This window comes from Chrysemys picta, chromosome 9 (assembly GCF_011386835.1).
Source record: "Chrysemys picta bellii isolate R12L10 chromosome 9, ASM1138683v2, whole genome shotgun sequence".
Lineage (NCBI taxonomy): Eukaryota > Metazoa > Chordata > Testudines > Emydidae > Chrysemys > Chrysemys picta.
Window position 1 is genome coordinate 8,420,273 of NC_088799.1, and position 8,589 is coordinate 8,428,861.

An 8,589-nucleotide genomic window follows, 5' to 3' on the forward strand; every position below is an offset into this window, starting at 1 on the left:
ATCGAGCAGTGCCTGCAAAGCGCCAAATCTATCAACTTCCCCATACGGGGATGCCATCCACAGAGAGCCATTTCCTACCTAATCGGTATCAGCCCCGCTCCTCCCTCCCTGGCAATGTTCTTTACAGCCCGCTGTCACGGTGTCCACAGTGTTTTATAGTAGGTAAATGACACCACACACACGCACACACACACGATACGATACCCAAAGACTTTGCAATGCGGGGAGGCTGCACTGCCTGGGCTCTACCAAACGTGCGCAGAGCCTCAGGGCCCGAGTTTGCAGGCCGGACGCAGGGCAGAGCGGGACCCTGTCTTTTGGCCCCTTGGGGCTCAATGCCAATTTGTAGTCCAGTTTTCACGGAGGTTTTGCAGCCCGCAGCTGCTGCCCCACAACAGAGAGGTGGTTAGTAACGCATGGAGCATGCTTGGTATTCCCCAGGGGAGAGCCTGCGCATGCAGGATGAAGGGGCTGCACCGTATTCACCACACAGAGAGAAGGGCGGGGGGGCTGTACCTCATTCCTCACGCAAGGCGAAGGGCGGGGGAGCTGTACCTCGTTCCCCATGCAGGGTGAAGGACGGGGGGGAGCTGTACCTCGTTCCCCACGCAGGGCGAAGGGCTGGGGGGGCTGTACCTCGTTCCCCACGCAGGGTGAAGGACGGGGGGAGCTGTACCTCGTTCCCCATGCAGGGCGAAGGGCAGGAGGGGGCTGTACCTTGTTTCCCACGCAGGGCGATGGGGGGGGGAGCCAGGGGGGCTGTACCTCGTTCCCCATGCAGGGCGAAGGGGCTGTACATTGTTCCCCACACAGAGCGAAGGGCGGGGGGGCGCTGTACCTCCTTCTCCATGCAGGGCGATGGGAGAGGGGGCTGTATCTCGTTCCCCATGCAGGGTGAAGGACGGGGGGAGCTGTACCTTGTTCCCCATGGAAGGTGAAGGACGGGGGGGCTGTACCTCGTTCCCCACGCAGGGTGAAGGACGGGGGGAGCTGTACCTCGTTCCCCATGCAGGGCGAAGGGCAGGAGGGGGCTGTACCTTGTTTCCCATGCAGGACGATGGGGGGGGGGAGCCAGGGGGGCTGTACCTCGTTCCCCATGCAGGGCGAAGGGGCTGTACATTGTTCCCCACACAGAGCGAAGGGCGGGGGGGCGCTGTACCTCGTTCTCCATGCAGGGCGATGGGAGAGGGGGCTGTATCTCGTTCCCCATGCAGGGTGAAGGGCGGGGGGGCTGTATCTCGTTCCACACACAGAGCGAAGGGCGGGGGGCTGTATCTCATTCCATACACAGAGGGAAGGGCAGGGGGGCTGTATCTCATTCCACACACAGAGCGAAGGGCGGGGGAGGGGGCTGTACCTCGTTTCCCACGCAGGGCGAAGGGCGGGTGGGCGCTGTACCTTGTTCTCCACACAGGGCGAAGGGGCTGTACCTCGTTCCCCACACAGGGCGATGGGAGGGAGGCTGCATCTCGTTCCCCACGCAGGGCAATGGGGGGGGGGCGGGGCTGTATCCCGTTCCCCACGCAGGGCGATGGGGGTGGGCTGTATCCCATTCCCCACACAGGGGGAAGGGCGGGGGGGCACTGTACCTTGTTCCCCACGCAGGGCGATGGGAGGGGGGCTATACCTGGTTCCCCACACAGGGTGAAGGGGGGGTTGTACCTGGCTCCTCTGGGAGGGTGAAGGGGGGGCTGTACCTGGTTCCCCACGCAGGGTGAAGGCGGGGGGCTGTACCTGGTTCCCCACGCAGGGTGAAGGGGGGAGGGGTTGTACCTGATTCCCCTGGGAGGGCGAAGGGTGGGGTGCACTGTTCCTCATTCCCGTGCAGGCCTTGAGCACGCAGGGCGTTCAATAGAGTCAGTGGAATGTACTTCGCCAAGTTTTCTCTGCATGACAGACAGGGATTGTTTTGGCTTTCATGTGGTCTCTGATGAAAGGGAGCCTGAAACAGAAGCAGATTAAAAAAAAAGGAAATTTTGCTTCATGAGGCTTCAGCTCCCCTTCCCTATAAACAGTGTTGACAGCAGGAGATGGCAGTGACGGGCACCAATATCAGAGCCTAGACAGACAGGTAGGTAAAGTGTTTCTCTGGTGATGTTCAGGTAAAAGTCGCCGCCGTTTGTTAAAAACCAAAGCCCAGCCTCCTTCCAGAATAGTAAGATGGGCAGTGGGCTCATTCTTAAAAATCCCTGGACCGCTCTGAGGATTTTCTCTCTCTCATTAAGCCCAGCTGATTTGCAGCTTGGCTGTATACCCAGGAGGGTCTATTTGGACAGATTCACTCCAGTCAGGCTGTTCCTCCCTTTCTGAGCAGGGAGAGCCGTTTAGCATTCTCTGCACCTCCAGCAAAACATTTCACTTCTTCATTTGATGAGCTGTCACATATTCTTAAAGTTAAACCTCTTCACAAACATTTGCTATTCTGGGAAATAATTTCTCCTGTTTAAAGATTCATTGATCCTGGGTGTTTGAGAGAAAACAGCTTCCCCACCCAACCCCCCCTCCTCTGGTAAGAAATCACTGTGGGGTAAGATCACTTCTGATAACAATAAACACTAGCTTGGCCCCCAGACCAGCAGTACAATTTCCTGAGTCATGGGCAAAGGGGGTATAAATCCTAAAGCATCCAATAAAGAGTGTAAATGTTTTAACATGGGAGTGTGAGTATAAATTGTGCAGCACTTTATACCTGTAGCAGAAATACAACCCTGCTGTTCAAATGGTGTAAAACATACACCCCACTGGAAGTGATTCATTGGAGTAAAGTGGCATTAATCATACAGCATTGGGTAGAGCAGGTTTTTAATCCTATACCCTCAGGTAAAGACCTACCAGCCTGGGCTGTGATCTTATCAAACCAATTCTCCTCTCTTCTAATTTCCACATCAGTGGGTCTGCTGACCAGGAGAAAAGGGAGCAATGGAGGAGGATAAGGAAAGAGAAACTCAGTGACTTCTCTTCCTCAATCTTCACTACAAGGGACAGTGAGGGGACATCTGCTTTTTTCCAGGTAATAAAGATGAGATGCTGTAAGAAACTGTGTCAAAAGAGGAGGTGCTCCTGGAGCAAACTTGTAAATTAAAGAATGAGTTATACCCAGATGGTTATACCCAAGACCTCTGAAGGGTCTTATGTTTGAAAGCCCAGATCCTTGGGTATTTAAGCACTTAACTCCCATTGATGTAGGTGCCTAAATACCTTTGAGGAACTGGGCCAAAGGGCTGTTAATAAAAATATGCAAATCTTACATCATTTGAATCAGCTACTCTTTAAAATCATTAAATCAGCTACTCTTCTAGGGGAGGTAGGGTGGGAATTTTAAAAGGATGTTAGAGGTGACCCTGCAGATTACAGACAAGTAAGCCTTACTTCATACCAGGGAATTGGGCTGAAATGATAATTTTAAAATAGAATTTTAAAATACATAGATTAATGAGATATGGTTCCAAAGAGGATGGATCTAGACTGTTCTCAGTGGTACCAGATGACAGAACAAGGAGTAATAGTCTCAAGTTGTTGCAGTGTGGGAGGTTTAGGTTGGATATTAGGAAAAACTTTTTCACTAGGAGGGTGATGAAGCACTGGAATGGGTTACCTAGGGAGGTGGTGGAATCTCCTTCCTTAGAGATTTTTAAGGTCAGGTTTGATGAAGCCCTGCCTGGGATGATTTAGTTGGGGATTGGTCCTGCTTTGAGCAGGGGGTTGGACTAGATGACCTCCTCAGGTCCCTTCCAATCCTGATATTCTATGATTCTATGATAAGGGAAAGCCAGCATGGCAACCTTAAAGGAAAATCATGCCTCTCTAATCTACTATGATTCTTTAAACCAGAGCCTTTAGCAAAGGTTCCTCACAAGAGGTTATTAAGAAACTAAATAGCCTTGGGGTGAAAAGCAAAGTATCATCATGGATTAGAAATCAACTAAGAGACAGAAAACAAAGAATAGGAATAAATGGTCATTTTCCAGCATGGCCCAAGGTTAACAATGGGCTGTCCCAAGGTTCTGTATTAGGCCCAATGGTTAAATATTTCTATTAATGATCTAGAAAAAGGGGTGCATGGTAAGATAACCAAATCTGAAAAGGCCCCACAATTATTTTTGTTAATCAAGGCTAGACAAGATTGTGAGGAACTTCAGAGGGACCTAATAGAAGTAGGTGAATGGGCAGCAACATGGCAGATGAAATTCGATGTGGACAAATGCATGTTACAAAGAACAATTTGACCAAAATGCAAACAAAATGTTAGGATGCATAAGGAATGTGATAGATATAACACTGGAACTATTTGTAATGTCAGTATATAAATCAACGATACACCCTCCCCTTTGGAATATTGTGTTCATTTCTGGTCACCTTATCTCAAGCGGATGCTCAGATAATGCTTCTAAGATACATGTGAGGGGAGGTTATTCATATTGCACTAGTGCACAGAGGCCCCAAAATCGGGGCTGCCTAGTGCTCGGTGTTGGACGAACACCAGCAAGAGACGTTCCCTGCCCCGAAGGGCTGACAATATAAACAGACTAAGAAATATTATTATCTTCATTCTTCTGCTGGGGAACCAAGCCACCGAGAGAGTAAGTATTTGCCCAAGGTGACACCAGAAATCTGTGGCCAACCAGGTATTGAATCTAAATCTGCTTCCTCCCAGTGTGTCCCTTAACCCCCAGGTCATCCTTTCCTCTAAGGATGGGTAAGCCTGCTATGGGGGGGGCGGGGGGGCTAACTGACGGTCTGAATAGTTTTTGTTTAACAAGTGATCTCATTGGGGAGCCTGTGCCTTCCTCCCCCCGTGCGTACTGCACCCCGCACGGCATGGGCACCATTGGAAATAATACCGAGCCAATAATAATGACAGGATGGCAGCAGAATCTTCAGCGTTCGGTTGAAAATGACAAACCTCTATGGTGTTTTTGCAATGGGTGCAGATATTGAAAGAAAGGAGCTGGAATCGTGGGAACAGTGTGCATGTAGCTGGGATGGGATGGACGTGAGAGTCAGATTGGGGGGAGACAGGACAACATGAGGGGGCAGGAAAAGAGGGGCTGGAATTCAGGCTGGTGCAGGCCTCTGGAACATAGAGGGAAATGCGGTGCAGTAAAGTATCAGCCCTGACACGGCATTAGCAGCTCGTCACGTTGCAGCACTGCATCCTGGGAAGAAGGTTTATTTGGCAAGGCTCTTCACAGACTTGACACATGAGAGATACCAGGCCCAGATCAGGGGCCTCGCCTTGAAATCTGGACAAAGCGGCCCACGGAGATGGCTTTGGGGAATTCTCCATTACAAACAGGGAGGGGAATAACCGTAAAGCCAAACCAAATACCACAGGCCAATCCAGGGTAGACAGAGGCCTTTCAGAGCGGCTCACACAGAGCAGATGGGGAAAATGCAGTGGAAATGATACCAAGGAGAAAATATGTAAACAGTGCTGAACAATCCACATGTGGAGGGGCAGCAGAGGGGCGGGGGGGTGTGCCTGAGGGCTCTGCCTTCCCTCATGGAGTCCCCAAAGACCTTGGCTCTCGCACACACATACACAGAAAGCGGCGCTAAGGCCTGGGCCTCTGACACAGGCCTGGATTCACAGACATTAGCCAGCGCAGCCAGCCTGCTTTACATAACGCTGTCGGCTGCAGTTCTGAGAACTTGGCACTGAGGAGAAGCTCGGCAGTAAAAGCATCTCGTTTTTCTTTTGAAGGTCCAGCCTGCTCCGCTCTCCCCAGCCCAACCCACAGCTGCACGGGGGCTGGACTGTTTGGCTCTGCCTTCCTCCGGGGGTCACTGCGGGGACCTTCTGGCTCCCGTCCCCCCCACAAATGTCATCATGATCGCTGCCCCTTGCTTCCTCACGCCGATCAGCTCCGCACCGCCTGGTGCCATGATGGGCCAATGCCACTTGGCTGCCCCCTCCCTGGTGCCATGGTAGGACCCACCCTGCTCCATGGACTTCACCTACTACCATCATCCTGCCCCTTTGCCACAGTGGGGGAGAGGCGGCATTAATTCCTCAGCAACTGGAGGACTGAAGCTGGCACCAGCCTGCAAAGCCAAATTAGGGCTCCCCAAGAGGCATGTGTGTGAGGTCTGGAGCATCAGCCGTGGGGAAGGAGAAGTGGCCTGTGCCCTCTTGAGCCCTCTGCTGCTCGGTAACGTCTCTGGGATCATTAACTCCTTTAATGGCATTAGGCAGATAGCGCAGGAAGCACACTGACGTCCCTGATTAATCTGCAGATCAGGAACATCCGTAACCCATTTCCTGGGCATGTCAGAGCTGGACGGGGCAAGAATTCTGGCTGAGCTGCGGGAGGGACTCTCCCTGCTGCCTCAGTGAAGCACGAACCAGCATGAGCTTATCTGGAGCAGAGGGAGGTGGGAATAGACATGGGGTGGCCCAACTTACTGACCTTCCAAGCCGCAAATGACAGTCTTCAGAAGTTCGAGAGAGGCAGGAAGTGCCTACTGGGGCTCAGGACTTCAGCCCTGCTCCTGCTGAAGCTCTGAGCCCCTGCAGGCGTGCCCGGCAGGGCCGAAGCCCTGAGGCCTCCCTCCCCTCAGGGCAGAAGCCCCTTGCTCCACCACCCCACCACGAAGCAGAAGCTCCGAACTCTCCCCTCCCTGCAGTCTGGTAGGCAGAAAATGGAGGGACCGGGGCGTGGGGGGGGGGAGGGGTGCTCTGTGAGCTGCACTTTAACTGTAAAAGAGTTTGGCAAAAATGGTTCGGCCACCCCTGGAACAGACGGCATTGGCACCAGTTTCAGGGTCTACACTGCTCTTGGAGGTGTAACTGCAGCTCAGCTTGGCCTACCCATCTAGCTTCAATCTAGCTAGAGCGGCTACAAGTAGCAGCAAAGACATGGTGGTGTGGGCTTCCGTGCAGGCTGGACAAGGCCGCCTGGAGCCCTAGGTACATACACGTGTTGCTAGCCTGCACTGGGGTCTTCGCTGCTCTTTTTAGCCATGCTAGCAAGGTTAAGGCTAGCAGGGGTAAGCTGCCGTCACTCCTTGCAGTATAGACAGACCCTAAGAGGACAGGGTGTGAGGGCAGACACCAGAAACCCGAGGCACGGCACGATTTCTCCAGCAGTTTAGAGCTACTTGGGTGTAACAAGAGAAGAGGGGAGAGTGCCCAGAGGGGGGATGTTTTGGGAGAAGCAGACTCCCATCACCCACTCTCCGGATCAGGTTTCAGTGGCCAGCAGGTTCCTCTGGAAATAAGTGCTTAGAAACCCTTGGAGGAGTCATATGGACGACTTCAGCGTCTAGTGACAACCAAAGCTATTCCTCACCCTCTTCTGCAAACTGTAACCCAGGCGCAGCTGGATTAGAAGAGCAAAAAAAGCCGTGACTCAGAATCCCTCAGGATGCCCAGTCCATGGCCAAGAGAGGGCAGTTGGCCGACAGGGACGATATATAAAATATACTTGTGTCAGGTCCTCTTTCTGCCACATCTTTCATGCTTCATCTCAAAACGAATGACCATTAATACGATGAGATAATAGATCAGATTATCATTCTCTGGCGAAGAGCGAAGCCAGCTTCCAGTAGGCCCCCACTGGGCTATGGGGCCAAGGAGCACTGGAGTGTCAATCCAGATTCTGTTTGGAAAGGAACTGTTTGTAGGCACAGAGGCATACAGAAGAAAGTGAGTAAAGACTCCTGGCGGGCCAGTCCTGGATTTATATTGGACATTCAACTTCTTCAATAGCTAGTTTTCTACAAATAAATCCAATATTTATTTCCAACAAGTTGCTGGCGGGACGGATAGGAAGGAAGGACACTTCTTGAATAATTGTACAACCTTCAAGAAAAGCCATACATTACCCAGCTCTATCTGTCACTATAATTTCCAGCCAAAGTCCTAATGAATCTTTCCAAACAATAGTGTAAGGACAGGGCTGAAAATGTATTGGACCTTACAAGCACTAGGGTAAGCAATGCAGAGGTATTAATAATAACCAGGAGACATCTGGAGCCAAAGTTGTGCCATGGGGGCTGGGACTGTACAGGCAGCAAATTCCCCTTCTGTTTGCGACTGCTGCCTAAACTCTCCAGTGGTACCAGTGAGCTGAGTAGCTGGGAACTGGGGCAGTGCTAGGGCAGGCAGTAGGATGGACGTGTGGATTCTAAATGAATGGCGCAGTCAACGGGGGATAGAGTGCGTTCTAGAACAACAGGGATGGGGAGTGGGTTCCCAGGGTAGGGGAGATGGACTCTAGCACAGTGGGGGTGGGGCGGGGGGAGGTGGGTTCTAGAACAGAATGATGGACGGAATGCAGTGCGGGTTCTCGAAAAGAAGTGAGGGAAGGAAAGTGGGGTTTTAAAGTAGCGTGTTTGGCAGGGGAAGGGGGCGGTTCAGGGCAGCCACCATAGCAGGGAGGCTTCGGCTTATAGAGGAAGGAGGAGAGCGTTGTATCTACTCACCCATCACATGGTTCTGAGAAGACAGCCATGGCGTCTGAAGGGCAAGATGGAGACTAGTCCCCAGGAGTCCACCTTGGAGACCAGAAAGATGTCTCAGCCTCCTGGGAAGAGAGCAGAACCTTGCACTCTTAGGAGAGTATCCCTATGCTAGGCATTTGACTG

General features: G+C 52.1%; 1 long non-coding RNA gene across 1 annotated transcript in view; it reads right to left on the bottom strand.

Moving 5' to 3' along the window:
* Positions 1-2,170, bottom strand: part of LOC135973631 (uncharacterized) — a 28,581-nt gene extending 26,411 nt beyond the window's left edge. The window contains exon 1 of the long non-coding RNA XR_010590560.1: positions 1,774-2,170. This is a non-coding gene — a long non-coding RNA (uncharacterized LOC135973631). The remainder of the gene's footprint in view (positions 1-1,773) is intronic.
* Between the last annotated feature and the right edge of the window lie 6,419 nt (positions 2,171-8,589).